Source organism: Lissotriton vulgaris, chromosome 9, assembly GCF_964263255.1.
Source record: "Lissotriton vulgaris chromosome 9, aLisVul1.2, whole genome shotgun sequence".
Taxonomy (NCBI): Eukaryota; Metazoa; Chordata; class Amphibia; order Caudata; family Salamandridae; genus Lissotriton; species Lissotriton vulgaris.
The window spans coordinates 92,888,865-92,911,656 of NC_141697.1; positions in this window are offsets into that span (position 1 = coordinate 92,888,865).

A 22,792-nucleotide genomic window follows, 5' to 3' on the forward strand; every position below is an offset into this window, starting at 1 on the left:
CATTTCAGCCGTCGTCGGCCCGGCTTGCTTGAATCCTGATGGTGCAGTGAGCAAGGGAATCGTGTCTGAGTATACCCTGCCACACCTATAGTGGCCAAAAACGATTCAGAAAAGGGGGTAGTGATGAACAGAGTGTCTGAATTAAGCAGGCCACTCTTACCCAGTCCAAAGATCAGGGCTTGATCCATCACCGTTTTTTAGCTCACTTCACCATCCCAGCTCAGAACCTGGCTAAATGCAAATTAGTCTGTTCCGGTCCCAGTGCATGATGGGAACAGGGCAAACCAAACTGCCAAGCTAATTCTTATACTGGGAAGGAAACAAGCTTCCGGGAACCGGTTTCTGGCATTTCAGCCGTCATCGGCCCGGCTTGCGTGAATCCTGATGGTGCAGTGAGCAAGGGACTCATGTATGAGAATACCCTGCCACACCTATAGTGGCCAAAAATGATTCAGAAAAAGGAGTGGTGATGAACAGAGTGTCTGAATTAAGCAGACAACTCTTACCCAGTCCAAAGATCAGGGCTTGCTCCATCACCGTTTTTTAGCTCACTGCACCATCCCAACTCAGAACCTGGCTACATGCAAATTAGTCTGTTCCTGTCCCAGTGCATGATGGGAACAGGGCAAACCAAACTACCAAGCCAATTCTTATACTGGGAAGGAAACAAACTTCCGGGGACCGGTTTCTGGCATTTCAGCCGTCGTCGGCCCGGCTTGCTTGAATCCTGATGGTGCAGTGAGCAAGGCACTCATGTCTGAATATACCCTGACACACCAATAGTGGCCAAAAACGATTCAGAAAAGGGGGTGGTGATGATCAGATTGTCTGAATTAAGCAGACCACTCTTACCCAGTCCAAAGATCAGGGCTTGATCCATCACCGTTTTTTAGCTCACTGCACCATCCCAGCTCAGAACCTGGCTACATGCAAATTAGTCTGTTCCTGTCCCAGTGCATGATGGGAACAGGGCAAACCAAACTACCAAGCCAATTCTTATACTGGGAAGGAAACAAGCTTCTGGGAACCGGTTTCTTGCATTTCAGCCGTCGTCGGCCCGGCTTGCTTGAATCCTGATGGTGCAGTGAGCAAGGGACTCATGTCTGAGTATACCCTGCCACACCTATAGTGGCCAAAAACGATTCAGAAAAAGGGGTGGTGATGAACAGAGTGTCTGAATTAAGCAGACAACTCTTACCCAGTCCAAAGATCAGGGCTTGATCCATCGCCGTTTTTTAGCTCACTGCACCATCCCAGCTCAGAACCTGGCTACATGCAAATTAGTCTGTTCCGGTCCCAGTGCATGATGGGAACAGGGCAAACCAAACTGCCAAGCCAATTCTTATACTGGGAAGGAAACAAGCTTCCGGGAACCGGTTTCTGGCATTTCAGCCATCATCGGCCCGGCTTGGGTGAATCCTGATGGTGCAGTGAGCAAGGGACTCATGTATGAGAATACCCTGCCACACCTATAGTGGCCAAAAACGATTCAGAAAAAGGGGTGGTGATGAACAGAGTGTCTGAATTAAGCAGACAACTCTTACCCAGTCCAAAGATCAGGGCTTGCTCCATCACCGTTTTTTAGCTCACTGCACCATCCCAACTCAGAACCTGGCTACATGCAAATTAGTCTGTTCCTGTCCCAGTGCATGATGGGAACAGGGCAAACCAAACTACCAAGCCAATTCTTATACTGGGAAGGAAACAAACTTCCGGGGACCGGTTTCTGGCATTTCAGCCGTCGTCGGCCCGGCTTGCTTGAATCCTGATGGTGCAGTGAACAAGGCACTCATGTCTGAGTATACCCTGACACACCTATAGTGGCCAAAAACGATTCAGAAAAGGGGGTGGTGATGAACAGATTGTCTGAATTAAGCAGACCACTCTTACCCAGTCCAAAGATCAGGGCTTGATCCATCACCGTTTTTTAGCTCACTGCACCATCCCAGCTCAGAACCTGGCTACATGCAAATTAGTCTGTTCCTGTCCCAGTGCATGATGGGAACAGGGCAAACCAAACTACCAAGCCAATTCTTATACTGGGAAGGAAACAAGCTTCCGGGGACCGTTTTCTGGCATTTAAGCCGTCGTCGGCCCGGCTTGCTTGAATCCTGATGGTGCAGTGAGCAAGGGACTCATGTCTGAGTATACCCTGCCCCACCTATAGTGACCAAAAACGATTCAGAAAAGGGGGTGGTGATGAACAGAGTGTCTGAATTAAGCAGACCACTCTTACCCAGTCCAAAGATCAGGGCTTGATCCATCACCATTTTTTAGCTCAATGCACCATCCCAGCTCAGAACCTGGCTACATGCAAATTAGTCTGTTCCGTTCCTAGTGCATGATGGGAACAGGGCAAACCAAACTACCAAGCCAATTCTTATACTGGGAAGGAAACAAGCTTCTGGGAACCGGTTTCTGGCATTTCAGCCGTCGTCGGCCCGGCTTGCTTGAATCCTGATGGTGCAGTGAGCAAGGGACTCATGTCTGAGTATACCCTGTCACACCTACAGTGGCCAAAAACGATTCAGAAAAAGGGGTGGTGATGAACAGAGTGTCTGAATTAAGCAGACAACTCTTACCCAGTCCAAAGATCAGGGCTTGATCCATCACCGTTTTTTAGCTCACTGCACCATCCCAGCTCAGAACCTGGCTACATGCAAATTAGTCTGTTCCTGTCCCAGTGCATGATGGGAACAGGACAAACCAAACTACCAAGCCAATTCTTATACTGGGAAGGAAACAAGCTTCCGGGGACCGGTTCCTGGCATTTCAGCCGTCGTCGGCCCGGCTTGCTTGAATCCTGATGGTGCAGTGAGCAAGGGACTCATGTCTGAGTATATCCTGCCACACCTATAGTGCCCAAAAACGATTCAGAAAAGGGGGTGGTGATGAGTAGAGTGTCTTAATTAAGCAGACCACTCTTACCCAGTCCAAAGATCAGGGCTTGATCCATCACCGTTTTTTAGCTCACTGCACCATCCCAGCTCAGAACCTGGCTACATGCAAATTAGTCTGTTCCTGTCCCAGTGCATGATGGGAACAGGACAAACCAAACTACCAAGCCAATTCTTATACTGGGAAGGAAACAAGCTTCCGGGGACCGGTTCCTGGCATTTCAGCCGTCGTCGGCCCGGCTTGCTTGAATCCTGATGGTGCAGTGAGCAAGGGACTCATGTCTGAGTATACCCTGCCACACCTATAGTGCCCAAAAACGATTCAGAAAAGGTGGGTGGTGATGAACAGAGTGTCTTAATTAAGCAGACCACTCTTACCCAGTCCAAAGATCAGGGCTTGATCCATCATCGTTTTCTAGCTCACTGCACCATCCCAGCTCAGAACCTGGATACATGCAAATTAGTCTGTTCCTGTCCCAGTGCATGATGGGAACAGGGCAAACCAAACTACCAAGCCAATTCTTATACTGGGAAGGAAACAAGCTTCCGGGGACCGGTTTATGGCATTTCAGCCGTCGTCGGCCCGGCTTGCTTGAATCCTGATGGTGCAGTGAGCAAGGGACTCATGTCTGAGTATACCCTGCCACACCTATAGTGGCCAAAAACGATTCAGAAAAGGGGGTGGTGATGAACAGAGTGTCTGAATTAGGCAGACCACACTTACCCAGTCCAAAGATCAGGGTTTGATCCATCACTGTTTTTTTGCTCACAGCACCATCCCAGCTCAGAACCTGGCTACATGCAAATTAGTCTGTTCCTGTCCCAGTGCATGATGGGAACAGGGCAAACCAAACTACCAAGCCAATTCTTATACTGGGAAGGAAACAAGCTTCCGGGAACCGGTTTCTGGCATTTCAGCCGTCGTCGGCCCGGCTTGCTTGAATCCTGATGGTGCAGTGAGCAAGGGACTCGTGTCTGAGTATACCCTGCCACACCTATAGTGGTCAAAAATGATTCAGAAAAGGGGGTGGTGATGAACAGAGTGTCTGAATTAAGCAGACCACTCTTACCCAGTCCAAAGATCAGGGTTTGATCCATCACCGTTTTTTAGCTCATTGCACCATCCCAGCTCAGAACCTGGCTACCTGCAAATTAGTCTGTTCCTGTCCCAGTGCATGATTGGAACAGGGCAAACCAAACTACCAAGCCAATTCTTATACTGGGAAGGAAACAAGCTTCCGGGGACCGGTTTCTGGCATTTCAGCCGTCGTCGGCCCGGCTTGCTTGAATCCTGATGGTGCAGTGAGCAAGGGACTCATGTCTGAGTATACCCTGCCACACCTATAGTGGCCAAAAACGATTCAGAAAAGGGGGTGGTGATGAACAGAGTGTCTTAATTAAGCAGACCACTCTTACCCAGTCCAAAGATCAGGGCTTGATCCATCATCGTTTTCTAGCTCACTGCACCATCCCAGCTCAGAACCTGGATACATGCAAATTAGTCTGTTCCTGTCCCAGTGCATGATGGGAACAGGGCAAACCAAACTACCAAGCCAATTCTTATACTGGGAAGGAAACAAGCTTCCGGGGACCGGTTTATGGCATTTCAGCCGTCTTCGGCCCGGCTTGCTTGAATCCTGATGGTGCAGTGAGCAAAGGACTCATGTCTGAGTATACCCTGCCACACCTATAGTGGCCAAAAACGATTCAGAAAAGGGGGTGGTGATGAACAGAGTGTCTGAATTAAGCAGACCACACTTACCCAGTCCAAAGATCAGGGTTTGATCCATCACCGTTTTTTTGCTCACAGCACCATCCCAGCTCAGAACCTGGCTACATGCAAATTAGTCTGTTCCTGTCCCAGTGCATGATGGGAACAGGGCAAACCAAACTACCAAGCCAATTCTTATACTGGGAAGGAAACAAGCTTCCGGGAACCGTTTTCTGGCATTTCAGCCGTCGTCGGCCCGGCTTGCTTGAATCCTGATGGTGCAGTGAGCAAGGGACTCGTGTCTGAGTATACCCTGCCACACCAATAGTGGCCAAAAACGATTCAGAAAAGGGGGTGGTGATGAACAGATTGTCTGAATTAAGCAGACCACTCTTACCATGTCCAAAGATCAGGGCTTGATCCATCACCGTTTTTTAGCTCACTGCACCATCCCAGCTCAGAACCTGGCTACATGCAAATTAGTCTGTTCCTGTCCCAGTGCATGATGGGAACAGGGCAAACCAAACTACCAAGCCAATTCTTATACTGGGAAGGAAACAAGCTTCTGGGAACCGGTTTCTTGCATTTCAGCCGTCGTCGGCCCGGCTTGCTTGAATCCTGATGGTGCAGTGAGCAAGGGACTCATGTCTGAGTATACCCTGCCACACCTATAGTGGCCAAAAACGATTCAGAAAAAGGGGTGGTGATGAACAGAGTGTCTGAATTAAGCAGACAACTCTTACCCAGTCCAAAGATCAGGGCTTGATCCATCACCGTTTTTTAGCTCACTGCACCATCCCAACTCAGAACCTGGCTACATGCAAATTAGTCTGTTCCTGTCCCAGTGCATGATGGGAACAGGGCAAACGAAACTACCAAGCAAATTCTTATACTGGGAAGGAAACAAACTTCTGGGGACCGTTTTATGGCATTTAAGCCGTCGCCGGCCCGGCTTGCTTGAATCCTGATGGTGCAGTGAGCAAGGGACTCATGTCTGAGTATACCCTGCCACACCTATAGTGGCCAAAAAGGATTCAGAAAAGCGGGTGGTGATGAACAGAGTGTCTGAATTAAACCGACCACTCTTACCCAGTCCAAAGATCAGGGCTTGATCCATCACCGTTTTTTAGCTCACTGCACCATCCCATCTCAGAACCTGGCTACATGCAAATTAGTCTGTTCCTGTCTCAGTGCATGATGGGAACAGGGCAAACCAAACTACCAAGCCAATTCTTATACTAGGAAGAAAACAAGCTTCCGGGGACCGGTTTCTGGCATTTCAGCCGTCGTCAACCCGGCTTGCTTGAATCCTGATGGTGCAGTGAGCAAGGGACTCATGTCTGAGTATACCCTGCCACACCTATAGTGGCCAAAAACGATTCAGAAAAGGGGGTGGTGATGAACAGAGTGTCTGAATTAAGCAGACCACTCTTACCCAGTCCAAAGATCAGGGCTTGATCCATCACCGTTTTTTAGCTCACTGCACCATCCCAGCTCAGAACCTGGCTACATGCAAATTAGTATGTTCCGGTCCCAGTGCATGATGGGAACAGGGCAAACCAAACTACCAAGCCAATTCTTATACTGGGAAGGAAACAAGCTTCCGGGAACCGGTTTCTGGCATTTCAGCCGTCGTCGGCCCGGCTTGCTAAAATCCTGATGGTGCAGTGAGCAAGGGACTCATGTCTGAGTATACCCTGCCACACCTATAGTGGCCAAAACGATTCAGATAAGGGGGTGGTGATGAACAGAGTGTCTGAATTAAGCAGACCACTCTTACCCAGTCCAAAGATCAGGGCTTGATCCATCACCGTTTTTGAGCTCACTGCACCATCCCAGCTCAGAACCTGGCTACATGCAAATTAGACTGTTCCTGTCCCAGTGCATGATGGGAACAGGGCAAACCAAACTACCAAGCCAATTCTTATACTGGGAAGGAAACAAGCTTCCGGGGACCGGTTTCTGGCATTTCAGCCGTCGTCGGCCCGGCTTGCTTGAATCCTGATGGTGCAGTGAGCAAGGGACTCATTTCTGAGTATACCCTGCCACACCTATAGTGGCCAAAAACGATTCAGAAAAGGGGGTGGTGATGAACAGAGTGTCTGAATTAAGCAGACCACTCTTACCCAGTCCAAAGATCAGGGCTTGATCCATCACCGTTTTTTAGCTCACTGCACCATCCCAGCTCAGAACCTGGCTACATGCAAATTAGTCTGTTCCGGTCCCAGTGCATGATGGGAACAGGGCAAACCAAACTACCAAGCCAATTCTTATACTGGGAAGGAAACAAGCTTCCGGGAACCGGTTTCTGGCATTTCAGCCGTCATCGGCCCGGCTTGCTTGAATCCTGATGGTGCAGTGAGCAAGGGACTCATGTCAGAGTATACCCTGCCACACCTATAGTGTCCAAAAACGATTCAGAAAAGGGGGTGGTGATGAACAAAGTGTCTGAATTAAGCAGACCACTCTTACCCCGTCCAAAGATCAGGGCTTGATCCATCACCGTTTTTTAGCTCACTGCACCATCCCAGCTCAGAACCTGGCTACAGGCAAATTAGTCTGTTCCGGTCACAGTGCATGATGGGAACAGGGCAAACCAAACAACCAAGCCAATTCTTATACTGGGAAGGAAACAAGCTTCCGGGAACCGGTTTCTGGCATTTCAGCCGTCGTCGGCCCGGCTTGCGTGAATCCTGATGGTGCAGTGAGCAAGGGACTCATGTCTGAGAATACCCTGCCACACCTATAGTGGCCAAAAACGATTCAGAAAAAGGGGTGGTGATGAACAGAGTGTCTGAATTAAGCAGACCACTCTTACCCAGTCCAAAGATCAGGGCTTGATCCATCACCGTTTTTTAGCTCACTGCACCATCCCAGCTCAGAACCTGGCTACATGCAAATCAGTCTGTTCCTGACTCAGTGCATGATGGGAACAGGACAAACCAAACTTCCAAGCCAATTCTTATACTGGGAAGGAAACAAGCTTCCGGGGACCGGTTTCTGGCATTTCAGCCGTCGTCGGCCCGGCTTGCTTGAATCCTGATGGTGCAGTGAGCAAGGGACTAATGTCTGAGTATACCCTGCCACACCTATAGTGGCCAAAAACGATTCAGAAAAGGGGGTGGTGATGAACAGAGTGTCTGAATTAAGCAGACCACTCTTACCCAGTCCAAAGATCAGGGCTTGATCCATCACCGTTTTTGAGCTCACTGCACCATCCCAGCTCAGAACCTGGCTACATGCAAATTAGACTGTTCCTGTCCCAGTGCATGATGGGAACAGGGCAAACCAAACTACCAAGCCAATTCTTATACTGGGAAGGAAACAAGCTTCCGGGGACCGGTTTCTGGCATTTCAGCCGTCGTCGGCCCGGCTTGCTTGAATCCTGATGGTGCAGTGAGCAAGGGACTCATTTCTGAGTATACCCTGCCACACCTATAGTGGCCAAAAACGATTCAGAAAAGGGGGTGGTGATGAACAGAGTGTCTGAATTAAGCAGACCACTCTTACCCAGTCCAAAGATCAGGGCTTGATCCATCACCGTTTTTAGCTCACTGCACCATCCCAGCTCAGAACCTTGCTACATGCAAATTAGTCTGTTCCTGTCCCAGTGCATGAAGGGAACGGGGCAAACCAAACTACAAAGCCAATTCTTATACTGGGAAGGAAACAAGCTTCCGAGACCGGTTTCTGGCATTTCAGCCGTCGTCGGCCCGGCTTGCTTGAATCCTGATGGTGCAGTGAGCAAGGGACTCATGTCTGAGTATACCCTGCCACACCTATAGTGGCCAAAAACGATTCAGAAAAGGGGGTGGTGATGAACAGAGTGTCTGAATTAAGCAGACCACTCTTACCCAGTCCAAAGATCAGGGCTTGATCCATCACCGTTTTTTAGCTCACTGCACCATCCCAGCTCAGAACCTGGCTACATGCAAATTAGTCTGTTCCGGTCCCAGTGCATGATGGGAACAGGGCAAACCAAACTACCAAGCCAATTCTTATACTGGGAAGGAAACACGCTTCCGGGAACCGGTTTCTGGCATTTCAGCCGTCATCGGCCCGGCTTGCTTGAATCCTGATGGTGCAGTGAGCAAGGGACTCATGTCAGAGTATACCCTGCCACACCTATAGTGGCCAAAAACAATTCAGAAAAGGGGGTGGTGATGATCAGAGTGTCTGAATTAAGCAGACCACTCTTACCCAGTCCAAAGATCACGGCTTGATCCATCACCGTTTTTGAGCTCACTGCACCATCCCAGCTCAGAACCTGGCTACATGCAAATTAGACTGTTCCTGTCCGAGTGCATGATGGGAACGGGGCAAACCAAACTACCAAGCCAATTCTTATACTGGGAAGGAAACAAGCTTCCGGGGACCAGTTTCTGGCATTTCAGCCGTCGTCGGCCCGGCTTGCTTGAATCCTGATGGTGCAGTGAGCAAGGGACTCATGTCTGAGTATACCCTGCCACACCTATAGTGGCCAAAAACGATTCAGAAAAGGGGGTGGTGATGAACAAAGTGTCTGAATTAAGCAGACCACTCTTACCCCGTCCAAAGATCAGGGCTTGATCCATCACCGTTTTTTAGCTCACTGCACCATCCCAGCTCAGAACCTGGCTACAGGCAAATTAGTCTGTTCCGGTCCCAGTGCATGATGGGAACAGGGCAAACCAAACAACCAAGCCAATTCTTATACTGGGAAGGAAACAAGCTTCCGGGAACCGGTTTCTGGCATTTCAGCCGTCGTCGGCCCGGCTTGCGTGAATCCTGATGGTGCAGTGAGCAAGGGACTCATGTCTGAGAATACCCTGCCACACCTATAGTGGCCAAAAACGATTCAGAAAAAGGGGTGGTGATGAACAGAGTGTCTGAATTAAGCAGACCACTCTTACCCAGTCCAAAGATCAGGGCTTGATCCATCACCGTTTTTTAGCTCACTGCACCATCCCAGCTCAGAACCTGGCTACATGCAAATCAGTCTGTTCCTGACCCAGTGCATGATGGGAACAGGACAAACCAAACTACCAAGCCAATTCTTATACTGGGAAGGAAACAAGCTTCCGGGGACCGGTTCCTGGCATTTCAGCCGTCGTCGGCCCGGCTTGCTTGAATCCTGATGGTGCAGTGAGCAAGGGACTCATGTCTGAGTATACCCTGCCACACCTATAGTGCCCAAAAACGATTCAGAAAAGGGGGTGGTGATGAACAGAGTGTCTGAATTAAGCAGACCACACTTACCCAGTCCAAAGATCAGGGTTTGATCCATCACTGTTTTTTTCTCACAGCACCATCCCAGCTCAGAACCTGGCTACATGCAAATTAGTCTGTTCCTGTCCCAGTGCATGATGGGAACAGGGCAAACTAAACTACCAAGCCAATTCTTATACTGGGAAGGAAACAAGCTTCCGGGAACCGGTTTCTGGCATTTCAGCCGTCGTCGGCCCGGCTTGCTTGAATCCTGATGGTGCAGTGAGCAAGGGACTCATGTCTGAGTATACCCTGCCACACCTATAGTGGCCAAAAACGATTCAGAAAAGGGGGTGGTGATGAACAGAGTGTCTGAATTAAGCAGACCACTCTTACCCAGTCCAAAGATCAGGGCTTGATCCATCACCGTTTTTAGCTCACTGCACCATCCCAGCTCAGAACCTGGCTACATGCAAATTAGTCTGTTCCTGTCCCAGTGCATGATGGGAACAGAGCAAACCAAACTACCAAGCCAATTCTTATACTGGGTAGGAAACAAGCTTCCGGGGACCGGTTTCTGGCATTTCAGCCATCGTCGGCCCGGCTTGCTTGAATCCTGATGGTGCAGTGAGCAAGGGACTCATGTCTGAGTATACCCTGCCACACCTATAGTGGCCAAAAACGATTCAGAAAAGGGGGTGGTGATGGACAGAGTGTCTGAATTAAGCAGACCACTCTTACCCAGTCCAAAGATCAGGGCTTGATCCATCAACATGTTTTAGCTCACTGCACCATCCCAGCTCAGAACCTGGCTACATGCAAATTAGTCTGTTCCTGTCCCAGTGCATGATGGGAACAGGACAAACCAAACTACCAAGCCAATTCTTATACTGGGAAGGAAACAAGCTTCCGGGGACCGGTTCCTGGCATTTCAGCCTTCGTCGGCCTGGCTTGCTTGAATCCTGATGGTGCAGTGAGCAAGGGACTCATGTCTGAGTATACCCTGCCACACCGATAGTGGCCAAAAACGATTCAGAAAAGGGGGTGGTGATAAACTGAGTGTCTGAATTAAGCAGACCACTCTTACCCAGTCCAAAGATCAGGGCTTGATCCATCACCGTTTTTAGCTCACTGCACCATCCCAGCTCAGAACCTGGCTACATGCAAATTGTTCTGTTCCTGTCCCAGTGCATGATGGGAACAGGGCAAACCAAACTACCAAGCCAATTCTTATACTGGGAAGGAAAAAAGCTTCCGGGGACCGGTTTCTGGCATTTCAGCCGTCGTCTGCCCGGCTTGCTTGAATCCTGATGGTGCAGTGAGCAAGGGACTCATGTCTGAGTATACCCTGCAACCCCTATAGTGGCCAAAAATGATTCAGAAAAGGGGGTGGTGATGAACAGAGTGTCTGAATTAAGCAGACCACTCTTACCCAGTCCAAAGATCGGGGCTTGATCCATCACCATTTTGTAGCTCACTGCACCATCCCAGCTCAGAACCTGGCTACTTGCAAATTAGTCTGTTCCTGTCCCAGTGCATGATGGGAACAGGACAAACCAAACTACCAAGCCAATTCTTATACTGGGAAGGAAACAAGCTTCGGGGAACCGGTTTCTGGCATTTCAGCCGCGTCGGCCCGGCTTGCTTGAATCCTGATGGTGCAGTGAGCAAGGGACTCATGTCTGAGTATACCCTGCCACACCTATAGTGCCCAAAAACGATTCAGAAAAGGGGGTGGTGATGAACAGAGTGTCTGAATTAAGCAGACCACTCTTACCCAGTCCAAAGATCAGGGCTTGATCCATCACCGGTTTTGAGCTCACTGCACCATCCCAGCTCAGAACCTGGCTACATGCAAATTAGTCTGTTCCTGTCCCAGTGCATGATGGGAACAGAGCAAACCAAACTACCAAGCCAATTCTTATACTGGGAAGGAAACAAGCTTCCGGGGACCGGTTTCTGGCATTTCAGCAGTCGTCGGCCCGGCTTGCTTGAATCCTGATGGTGCAGTGAGCAAGGGACTCATGTCTGAGTATACCCTGCCACACCTATAGTGGCCAAAAACGATTCAGAAAAGGGGGTGGTGATGAACAGAGTGTCTGAATTAAGCAGACCACTCTTACCCAGTCCGAAGATCAGGGCTTGATCCATCACCGTTTTTTAGCTCACTGCACCATCCCAGCTCAGAACCTGGCTACATGCAAATTAGTCTGTTCCTGTCCCAGTGCATGATGGGAACAGGGCAAACCAAACTACCAAGCCAATTCTTATACTGGGAAGGAAACAAGCTTCCGGGGACCGGTTTCTGGCATTTCAGCCGTCGTGTGCCCGGCTTGCTTGAATCCTGATGGTGCAGTGAGCAAGGGACTTATGTCTGAGTATACCCTGCCACCCCTATAGTGGCCAAAAACGATTCAGAAAAGGGGGTGATGATGAACAGAGTGTCTGAATTAAGCAGACCACTCTTACCCAGTCCAAAGATCAGGGCTTGATCCATCTCCGTTTTTTAGCTCACTGCACCATCCCAGCTCAGAACCTAGCTACATGCAAATTAGTCTGTTCCTGACCCAGTGCATGATGGGAACAGGACAAACCAAACTACCAAGCCAATTCTTATACTGGGAAGGAAACAAGCTTCCGGGGACCGGTTCCTGGCATTTCAGCCGTCGTCGGCCCGGCTTGCTTGAATCCTGATGGTGCAGTGAGCAAGGGACTCATGTCTGAGTATACCCTGCCACACCTATAGTGCCCAAAAACGATTCAGAAAAGGGGGTGGTGATGAACAGAGTGTCTGAATTAAGCAGACCACTCTTACCCAGTCCAAAGATCAGGGCTTGATCCATCACCGTTTTTTAGCTCACTGCACCATCCCAGCTCAGAACCTGGCTACATGCAAATTAGTCTTTTCCTGTCCCAGTGCATGATGGGAACAGGACAAACCAAACTACGAAGCCAATTCTTATACTGGGAAGGAAACAAGCTTCCGGGGACCGGTTCCTGGCATTTCAGCCGTCGTCGGCCCGGCTTGCTTGAATCCTGATGGTGCAGTGAGCAAGGGACTCATGTCTGAGTATACCCTGCCACACCTATAGTGCCCAAAAACGATTCAGAAAAGAGGGTGGTGATGAACAGAGTGTCTTAATTAAGCAGACCACTCTTACCCAGTCCAAAGATCAGGGCTTGATCCATCACCGTTTTCTAGCTCACTGCACCATCCCAGCTCAGAACCTGGATACATGCAAATTAGTCTGTTCCTGTCTCAGTGCATGATGGGAACAGGGCAAACGAAACTACCAAGCCAATTCTTATACTGGGAAGGAAACAAGCTTCCGGGGACCGGTTTATGGCATTTCAGCCGTCGTCGGCCCGGCTTGCTTGAATCCTGATGGTGCAGTGAGCAAGGGACTCATGTCTGAGTATACCCTGCCACACCTATAGTTGCCAAAAACGATTCAGAAAAGGGGGTGGTGATGAACAGAGTGTCTGAATTAAGCAGACCACACTTACCCAGTCCAAAGATCAGGGTTTGATCCATCACTGATTTTTTCTCACAGCACCATCCCAGCTCAGAACCTGGCTACATGCAAATTAGTCTGTTCCTGTCCCAGTGCATGATGGGAACAGGGCAAACTAAACTACCAAGCCAATTCTTATACTGGGAAGGAAACAAGCTTCCGGGAACAGGTTTCTGGCATTTCAGCCGTCGTCGGCCCGGCTTGCTTGAATCCTGATGGTGCAGTGAGCAAGGGACTCGTGTCTGAGTATACCCTGCCACACCTATAGTGGCCAAAAACGATTCAGAAAAGGGGGTGGCGATGAACAGAGTGTCTGAATTAAGCAGAACACTCTTACCCAGTCCAAAGATCAGGGCTTGATCCATCACCGTTTTTTAGCTCATTGCACCATCCCTGCTCAGAACCTGGCTACATGCAAATTAGTCTGTTCCTGTCCCAGTGCATGATGGGAACAGGGCAAACCAAACTACCAAGCCAATTCTTATACTGGGAAGGAAAAAAGCTTCCGGGGACCGGTTTCTGGCATTTCAGCCGTCGTCTGCCCGGCTTGCTTGAATCCTGATGGTGCAGTGAGCAAGGGACTCATGTCTGAGTATACCCTGCCACCCCTATAGTGGCCAAAAACGATTCAGAAAAGGGGGTGGTGATGAACAGAGTGTCTGAATTAAGCAGACCACTCTTACCCAGTCCAAAGATCAGGGCTTGATCCATCACCATTTTGTAGCTCACTGCACCATCCCAGCTCAGAACCTGGCTACATGCAAATTAGTCTGTTCCTGTCCCAGTGCATGATGGGAACAGGACAAACCAAACTACCAAGCCAATTCTTATACTGGGAAGGAAACAAGCTTCGGGGAACTGGTTTCTGGCATTTCAGCCGCGTCGGCCCTGCTTGCTTGAATCCTGATGGTGCAGTGAGCAAGGGACTCATGTCTGAGTATACCCTGCCACACCTATAGTGCCCAAAAACGATTCAGAAAAGGGGGTGGTGATGAACAGAGTGTCTGAATTAAGCAGACCACTCTTACCCAGTCCAAAGATCAGGGCTTGATCCATCACCGTTTTTTAGCTCACTGCACCATCCCAGCTCAGAACCTGGCTACATGCAAATTAGTCTGTTCCTGTCCCAGTGCATGATGGGAACAGGACAAACCAAACTACCAAGCCAATTCTTATACTGGGAAGGAAACAAGCTTCCGGGGACCAGTTCCTGGCATTTCAGCCTTCGTCGGCCTGGCTTGCTTGAATCCTGATGGTGCAGTGAGCAAGGGACTCATGTCTGAGTATACCCTGCCACACCTATAGTGGCCAAAAACGATTCAGAAAAGGGGGTGGTGATGAACAGAGTGTCTGAATTAAGCAGACCACTCTTACCCAGTCCAAAGATCAGGGCTTGATCCATCACCGTTTTTTAGCTCACTGCACCATCCCAGCTCAGAACCTGGCTACATGCAAATTAGTCTGTTCCTGTCCCAGTGCATGATGGGAACAGGACAAACCAAACTACCAAGCCAATTCTTATACTGGGAAGGAAACAAGCTTCCGGGGACCAGTTCCTGGCATTTCAGCCTTCGTCGGCCTGGCTTGCTTGAATCCTGATGGTGCAGTGAGCAAGGGACTCATGTCTGAGTATACCCTGCCACACCGAAAGTGGCCAAAAACGATTCAGAAAAGGGGGTGGTGATAAACTGAGTGTCTGAATTAAGCAGACCACTCTTACCCAGTCCAAAGATCAGGGCTTGATCCATCACCGTTTTTAGCTCACTGCACCATCCCAGCTCAGAACCTGGCTACATGCAAATTAGTCTGTTCCTGTCCCAGTGCATGATGGGAACAGGGCAAACCAAACTACCAAGCCAATTCTTATACTGGGAAGGAAAAAAGCTTCCGGGGACCGGTTTCTGGCATTTCAGCCGTCGTCTGCCCGGCTTGCTTGAATCCTGATGGTGCAGTGAGCAAGGGACTCATGTCTGAGTATACCCTGCCACCCCTATAGTGGCCAAAAACGATTCAGAAAAGGGGGTGGTGATGAACAGAGTGTCTGAATTAAGCAGACCACTCTTACCCAGTCCAAAGATCAGGGCTTGATCCATCACCGGTTTTGAGCTCACTGCACCATCCCAGCTCAGAACCTGGCTACATGCAAATTAGTCTGTTCCTGTCCCAGTGCATGATGGGAACAGAGCAAACCAAACTACCAAGCCAATTCTTATACTGGGAAGGAAACAAGCTTCCGGGGACCGGTTTCTGGCATTTCGGCCGTCGTCGGCCCGGCTTGCTTGAATCCTGATGGTGCAGTGAGCAAGGGACTCATGTCTGAGTATACCCTGCCACACCTATAGTGGCCAAAAACGATTCAGAAAAGGGGGTGGTGATGAACAGAGTGTCTGAATTAAGCAGACCACTCTTACCCAGTCCAAAGATCAGGGCTTGATCCATCACCGTTTTTTAGCTCACTGCACCATCCCAGCTCAGAACCTAGCTACATGCAAATTAGTCTGTTCCTGACCCAGTGCATGATGGGAACAGGACAAACCAAACTACCAAGCCAATTCTTATACTGGGAAGGAAACAAGCTTCCGGGGACCGGTTCCTGGCATTTCAGCCGTCGTCGGCCCGGCTTGCTTGAATCCTGATGGTGCAGTGAGCAAGGGACTCATGTCTGAGTATACCCTGCCACACCTATAGTGCCCAAAAACGATTCAGAAAAGGGGGTGGTGATGAACAGAGTGTCTGAATTAAGCAGACCACTCTTACCCAGTCCAAAGATCAGGGCTTGATCCATCACCGTTTTTTAGCTCACTGCACCATCCCAGCTCAGAACCTGGCTACATGCAAATTAGTCTTTTCCTGTCCCAGTGCATGATGGGAACAGGACAAACCAAACTACGAAGCCAATTCTTATACTGGGAAGGAAACAAGCTTCCGGGGACCGGTTCCTGGCATTTCAGCCGTCGTCGGCCCGGCTTGCTTGAATCCTGATGGTGCAGTGAGCAAGGGACTCATGTCTGAGTATACCCTGCCACACCTATAGTGCCCAAAAACGATTCAGAAAAGGGGGTGGTGATGAACACAGTGTCTTAATTAAGCAGACCACTCTTACCCAGTCCAAAGATCAGGGCTTGATCCATCACCGTTTTCTAGCTCACTGCACCATCCCAGCTCAGAACCTGGATTCATGCAAATTAGTCTGTTCCTGTCCCAGTTCATGATGGGAACAGGGCAAACCAAACTACCAAGCCAATTCTTATACTGGGAAGGAAACAAGCTTCCGGGGACCGGTTTATGGCATTTCAGCCGTCGTCGGCCCGGCTTGCTTGAATCCTGATGGTGCAGTGAGCAAGGGACTCATGTCTGAGTATACCCTGCCACACCTATAGTTGCCAAAAACGATTCAGAAAAGGGGGTGGTGATGAACAGAGTGTCTGAATTAAGCAGACCACACTAACCCAGTCCAAAGATCAGGGTTTGATCCATCACTGTTTTTTTCTCACAGCACCATCCCAGCTCAGAACCTGGCTACATGCAAATTAGTCTGTTCCTGTCCCAGTGCATGATGGGAACAGGGCAAACTAAACTACCAAGCCAATTCTTATACTGGGAAGGAAACAAGCTTCCGGGAACAGGTTTCTGGCATTTCAGCTGTCGTCGGCCCGGCTTGCTTGAATCCTGATGGTGCAGTGAGCAAGGGACTCGTGTCTGAGTATACCCTGCCACACCTATAGTGGCCAAAAACGATTCAGAAAAGGGGGTGGCGATGAACAGAGTGTCTGAATTAAGCAGACCACTCTTACCCAGTCCAAAGATCAGGGCTTGATCCATCACCGTTTTTTAGCTCATTGCACCATCCCAGCTCAGAACCTGGCTACATGCAAATTAGTCTGTTCCTGTCCCAGTGCATGATGGGAACAGGGCAAACCAAAATACCAAGCCAATTCTTATACTGGGAAGGAAACAAGCTTCCGGGGACCGGTTTCTGGCATTCCAGCCATCGTCGGCCCGGCTTGCTTGAATCCTGATGGTGCAGTGAGCAAGGGACTCATGTCTGAGTATACCCTGCCACACCTATAGTGGCCAAAAACGATTCAGAAAAGGGGGTGGTGATGAACAGAGTGTCTGAATTAAGCAGACCACTCTTACCCAGTCCAAAGATCAGGGCTTGATCCATCACCGTTTTTAGCTCACTGCACCATCCCATCTCAGAACCTGGCTACATGCAAATTAGTCTGTTCCTGTCCCAGTGCATGATGGGAACAGGGCAAACCAAACTACCAAGCCAATTCTTATACTGGGAAGGAAAAAAGCTTCCGGGGACCGGTTTCTGGCATTTCAGCCGTCGTCTGCCCGGCTTGCTTGAATCCTGATGGTGCAGTGAGCAAGGGACTCATGTCTGAGTATACCCTGCCACCCCTATAGTGGCCAAAAACGATTCAGAAAAGGGGGTGGTGATGAACAGAGTGTCTGAATTAAGCAGACCACTCTTACCCAGTCCAAAGATCAGGGCTTGATCCATCACCATTTTGTAGCTCACTGCACCATCCCAGCTCAGAACCTGGCTACATGCAAATTAGTCTGTTCCTGTCCCAGTGCATGATGGGAACAGGACAAACCAAACTACCAAGACAATTCTTATACTGGGAAGGAAACAAGCTTCGGGGAACTGGTTTCTGGCATTTCAGCCGCGTCGGCCCTGCTTGCTTGAATCCTGATGGTGCAGTGAGCAAGGGACTCATGTCTGAGTATACCCTGCCACACCTATAGTGCCCAAAAACGATTCAGAAAAGGGGGTGGTGATGAACAGAGTGTCTGAATTAAGCAGACCACTCTTACCCAGTCCAAAGACCAGGGCTTGATCCATCACCGTTTTTGAGCTCACTGCACCATCCCAGCTCAGAACCTGGCTACATGCAAATTAGTCTGTTCCTGTCCCAGTGCATGATGGGAACAGAGCAAACCAAACTACCAAGCCAATTCTTATACTGGGAAGGAAACAAGCTTCCGGGGACCGGTTTCTGGCATTTCAGCCGTCGTCGGCCCTGCTTGCTTGAATCCTAATGGTGCAGTGAGCAAGGGACTCATGTCTGAGTATACCCTGCCACACCTATAGTGGCCAAAAACGATTCAGAAAAGGGGGTGGTGATGAACAGAGTGTCTGAATTAAGCAGACCACTCTTACCCAGTCCAAAGATCAGGGCTTGATCCATCACCGTTTTTTAGCTCACTGCACCATCCCAGCTCAGAACCTGGCTACATGCAAATTAGTCTGTTCCTGCCCCAGTGCATGATGGGAACAGGACAAACCAAACTACCAAGCCAATTCTTATACTGGGAAGGAAACAAGCTTCCGGGGACCGGTTCCTGGCATTTCAGCCTTCGTCGGCCTGGCTTGCTTGAATCCTGATGGTGCAGTGAGCAAGGGACTCATGTCTGAGTATACCCTGCCACACCGAAAGTGGCCAAAAACGATTCAGAAAAGGGGGTGGTGATAAACTGAGTGTCTGAATTAAGCAGACCACTCTTACCCAGTCCAAAGATCAGGGCTTGATCCATCAATATGTTTTAGTTCACTGCACCATCCCAGCTCAGAACCTGGCTACATGCAAATTAGTCTGTTCCTGTCCCAGTGCATGATGGGAACAGGACAAACCAAACTACCAAGCCAATTCTTATACTGGGAAGGAAACACGCTTCTGGGGACCGGTTTCTGGCATTTCAGCCGTCGTGTGCCCGGCTTGCTTGAATCCTGATGGTGCAGTGAGCAAGGGACTTATGTCTGAGTATACCCTGCCACCCCTATAGTGGCCAAAAATGATTCAGAAAAGGGGGTGGTGATGAACAGAGTGTCTGAATTAAGCAGACCACTCTTACCCAGTCCAAAGATCAGGGCTTGATCCATGAACATGTTTTAGCTCACTGCACCATCCCAGCTCAGAACCTGGCTACATGCAAATTAGTCTGTTCCTGTCCCAGTGCATGATGGGAACAGGACAAACCAAACTACCAAGCCAATTCTTATACTGGGAAGGAAACAAGCTTCCGGGGACCGGTTCCTGGCATTTCAGCCTTCGTCGGCCTGGCTTGCTTGAATCCTGATGGTGCAGTGAGCAAGGGACTCATGTCTGAGTATACCCTGCCACACCGATAGTGGCCAAAAACGATTCAGAAAAGGGGGTGGTGATAAACTGAGTGTCTGAATTAAGCAGACCACTCTTACCCAGTCCAAAGATCAGGGCTTGATCCATCACCGTTTTTAGCTCACTGCACCATCCCAGCTCAGAACCTGGCTACATGCAAATTAGTCTGTTCCTGTCCCAGTGCATGATGGGAACAGGGCAAACCAAACTACCAAGCCAATTCTTATACTGGGAAGGAAAAAAGCTTCCGGGGACCGGTTTCTGGCATTTCAGCCGTCGTCTGCCCGGCTTGCTTGAATCCTGATGGTGCAGTGAGCAAGGGACTCATGTCTGAGTATACCCTGCCACCCCTATAGTGGCCAAAAACGATTCAGAAAAGGGGGTGGTGATGAACAGAGTGTCTGAATTAAGCAGACCACTCTTACCCAGTCCAAAGATCAGGGCTTGATCCATCACCATTTTGTAGCTCACTGCACCATCCCAGCTCAGAACCTGGCTACATGCAAATTAGTCTGTTCCTGTCCCAGTGCATGATGGGAACAGGACAAACCAAACTACCAAGCCAATTCTTATACTGGGAAGGAAACAAGCTTCGGGGAACCGGTTTCTGCCATTTCAGCCGCGTCGGCCCGGCTTGCTTGAATCCTGATGGTGCAGTGAGCAAGGGACTCATGTCTGAGTATACCCTGCCACACCTATAGTGCCCAAAAACGATTCAGAAAAGGGGGTGGTGATGAACAGAGTGTCTGAATTAAGCAGACCACTCTTACCCAGTCCAAAGATCAGGGCTTGATCCATCACCGGTTTTGAGCTCACTGCACCATCCCAGCTCAGAACCTGGCTACATGCAAATTAGTCTGTTCCTGTCCCAGTGCATGATGGGAACAGAGCAAACCAAACTACCAAGCCAATTCTTATACTGGGAAGGAAACAAGCTTCCGGGGACCGGTTTCTGGCATTTCAGCCGTCGTCGGCCCGGCTTGCTTGAATCCTGATGGTGCAGTGAGCAAGGGACTCATGTCTGAGTATACCCTGCCACACCTATAGTGGCCAAAAACGATTCAGAAAAGGGGGTGGTGATGAACAGAGTGTCTGAATTAAGCAGACCACTCTTACCCAGTCCAAAGATCAGGGCTTGATCCATCACCGTTTTTTAGCTCACTGCACCATCCCAGCTCAGAACCTGGCTACATGCAAATTAGTCTGTTCCTGTCCCAGTGCATGATGGGAACAGGGCAAACCAAACTACCAAGCCAATTCTTATACTGGGAAGGAAACAAGCTTCCGGGACGGGTTTCTGGCATTTCAGCCGTCGTGTGCCCGGCTTGCTTGAATCCTGATGGTGCAGTGAGCAAGGGACTCATGTCTGAGTATACCCTGCCACCCCTATAGTGGCCAAAAACGATTCAGAAAAGGGGGTGGTGATGAACAGAGTGTCTGAATTAAGCAGACCACTCTTACCCAGTCCAAAGATCAGGGTTTGATCCATCAATATGTTTTAGTTCACTGCACCATCCCAGCTCAGAACCTGGCTACATGCAAATTAGTCTGTTCCTGTCCCAGTGCATGATGGGAACAGGACAAACCAAACTACCAAGCCAATTCTTATACTGGGAAGGAAACAAGCTTCCGGGGACCGGTTCCTGGCATTTCAGCCTTCGTCGGCCTGGCTTGCTTGAATCCTGATGGTGCAGTGAGCAAGGGACTCAAGTCTGAGTATACCCTGCCACACCGAAAGTGGCCAAAAACGATTCAGAAAAGGGGGTGGTGATAAACTGAGTGTCTGAATTAAGCAGACCACTCTTACCCAGTCCAAAGATCAGGGCTTGATCCATCACCGTTTTTAGCTCACTGCACCATCCCAGCTCAGAACCTGGCTACATGCAAATTAGTCTGTTCCTGTCCCAGTGCATGATGGGAACAGGGCAAACCAAACTACCAAGCCAATTCTTATACTGGGAAGGAAAAAAGCTTCCGGGGACCGGTTTCTGGCATTTCAGCCGTCGTCTGCCCGGCTTGCTTGAATCCTGATGGTGCAGTGAGCAAGGGACTCATGTCTGAGTATACCCTGCCACCCCTATAGTGGCCAAAAACGATTCAGAAAAGGGGGTGGTGATGAACAGAGTGTCTGAATTAAGCAGACCACTCTTACCCAGTCCAAAGATCAGGGCTTGATCCATCAATATGTTTTAGTTCACTGCACCATCCCAGCTCAGAACCTGGCTACATGCAAATTAGTCTGTTCCTGTCCCAGTGCATGATGGGAACAGGACAAACCAAACTACCAAGCCAATTCTTATACTGGGAAGGAAACACGCTTCTGGGGACCGGTTTCTGGCATTTCAGCCGTCGTGTGCCCGGCTTGCTTGAATCCTGATGGTGCAGTGAGCAAGGGACTTATGTCTGAGTATACCCTGCCACCCCTATAGTGGCCAAAAACGATTCAGAAAAGGGGGTGGTGATGAACAGAGTGTCTGAATCAAGCAGACCACTCTTACCCAGTGCAAAGATCAGGGCTTGATCCATGAACATGTTTTAGCTCACTGCACCATCCCAGCTCAGAACCTGGCTACATGCAAATTAGTCTGTTCCTGTCCCAGTGCGTGATGGGAACAGGACAAACCAAACTACCAAGCCAATTCTTATACTGGGAAGGAAACAAGCTTCCGGGGACTGGTTCCTGGCATTTCAGCCTTCGTCGGCCTGGCTTGCTTGAATCCTGATGGTGCAGTGAGCAAAGGACTCATGTCTGAGTATACCCTGCCACACCGATAGTGGCCAAAAACGATTCAGAAAAGGGGGTGGTGATAAACTGAGTGTCTGAATTAAGCAGACCACTCTTACCCAGTCCAAAGATCAGGGCTTGATCCATCACCGTTTTTAGCTCACTGCACCATCCCAGCTCAGAACCTGGCTACATGCAAATTAGTCTGTTCCTGTCCCAGTGCATGATGGGAACAGGGCAAACCAAACTACCAAGCCAATTCTTATACTGGGAAGGAAAAAAGCTTCCGGGGACCGGTTTCTGGCATTTCAGCCGTCGTCTGCCCGGCTTACTTGAATCCTGATGGTGCAGTGAGCAAGGGACTCATGTCTGAGTATACCCTGCCACCCCTATAGTGGCCAAAAACGATTCAGAAAAGGGGGTGATGATGAACAGAGTGTCTGAATTAAGCAGACCACTCTTACCCAGTCCAAAGATCAGGGCTTGATCCATCACCATTTTCTAGCTCACTGCACCATCCCAGCTCAGAACCTGGCTACATGCAAATTAGTCTGTTCCTGTCCCAGTGCATGATGGGAACAGGACAAACCAAACTACCAAGCCAATTCTTATACTGGGAAGGA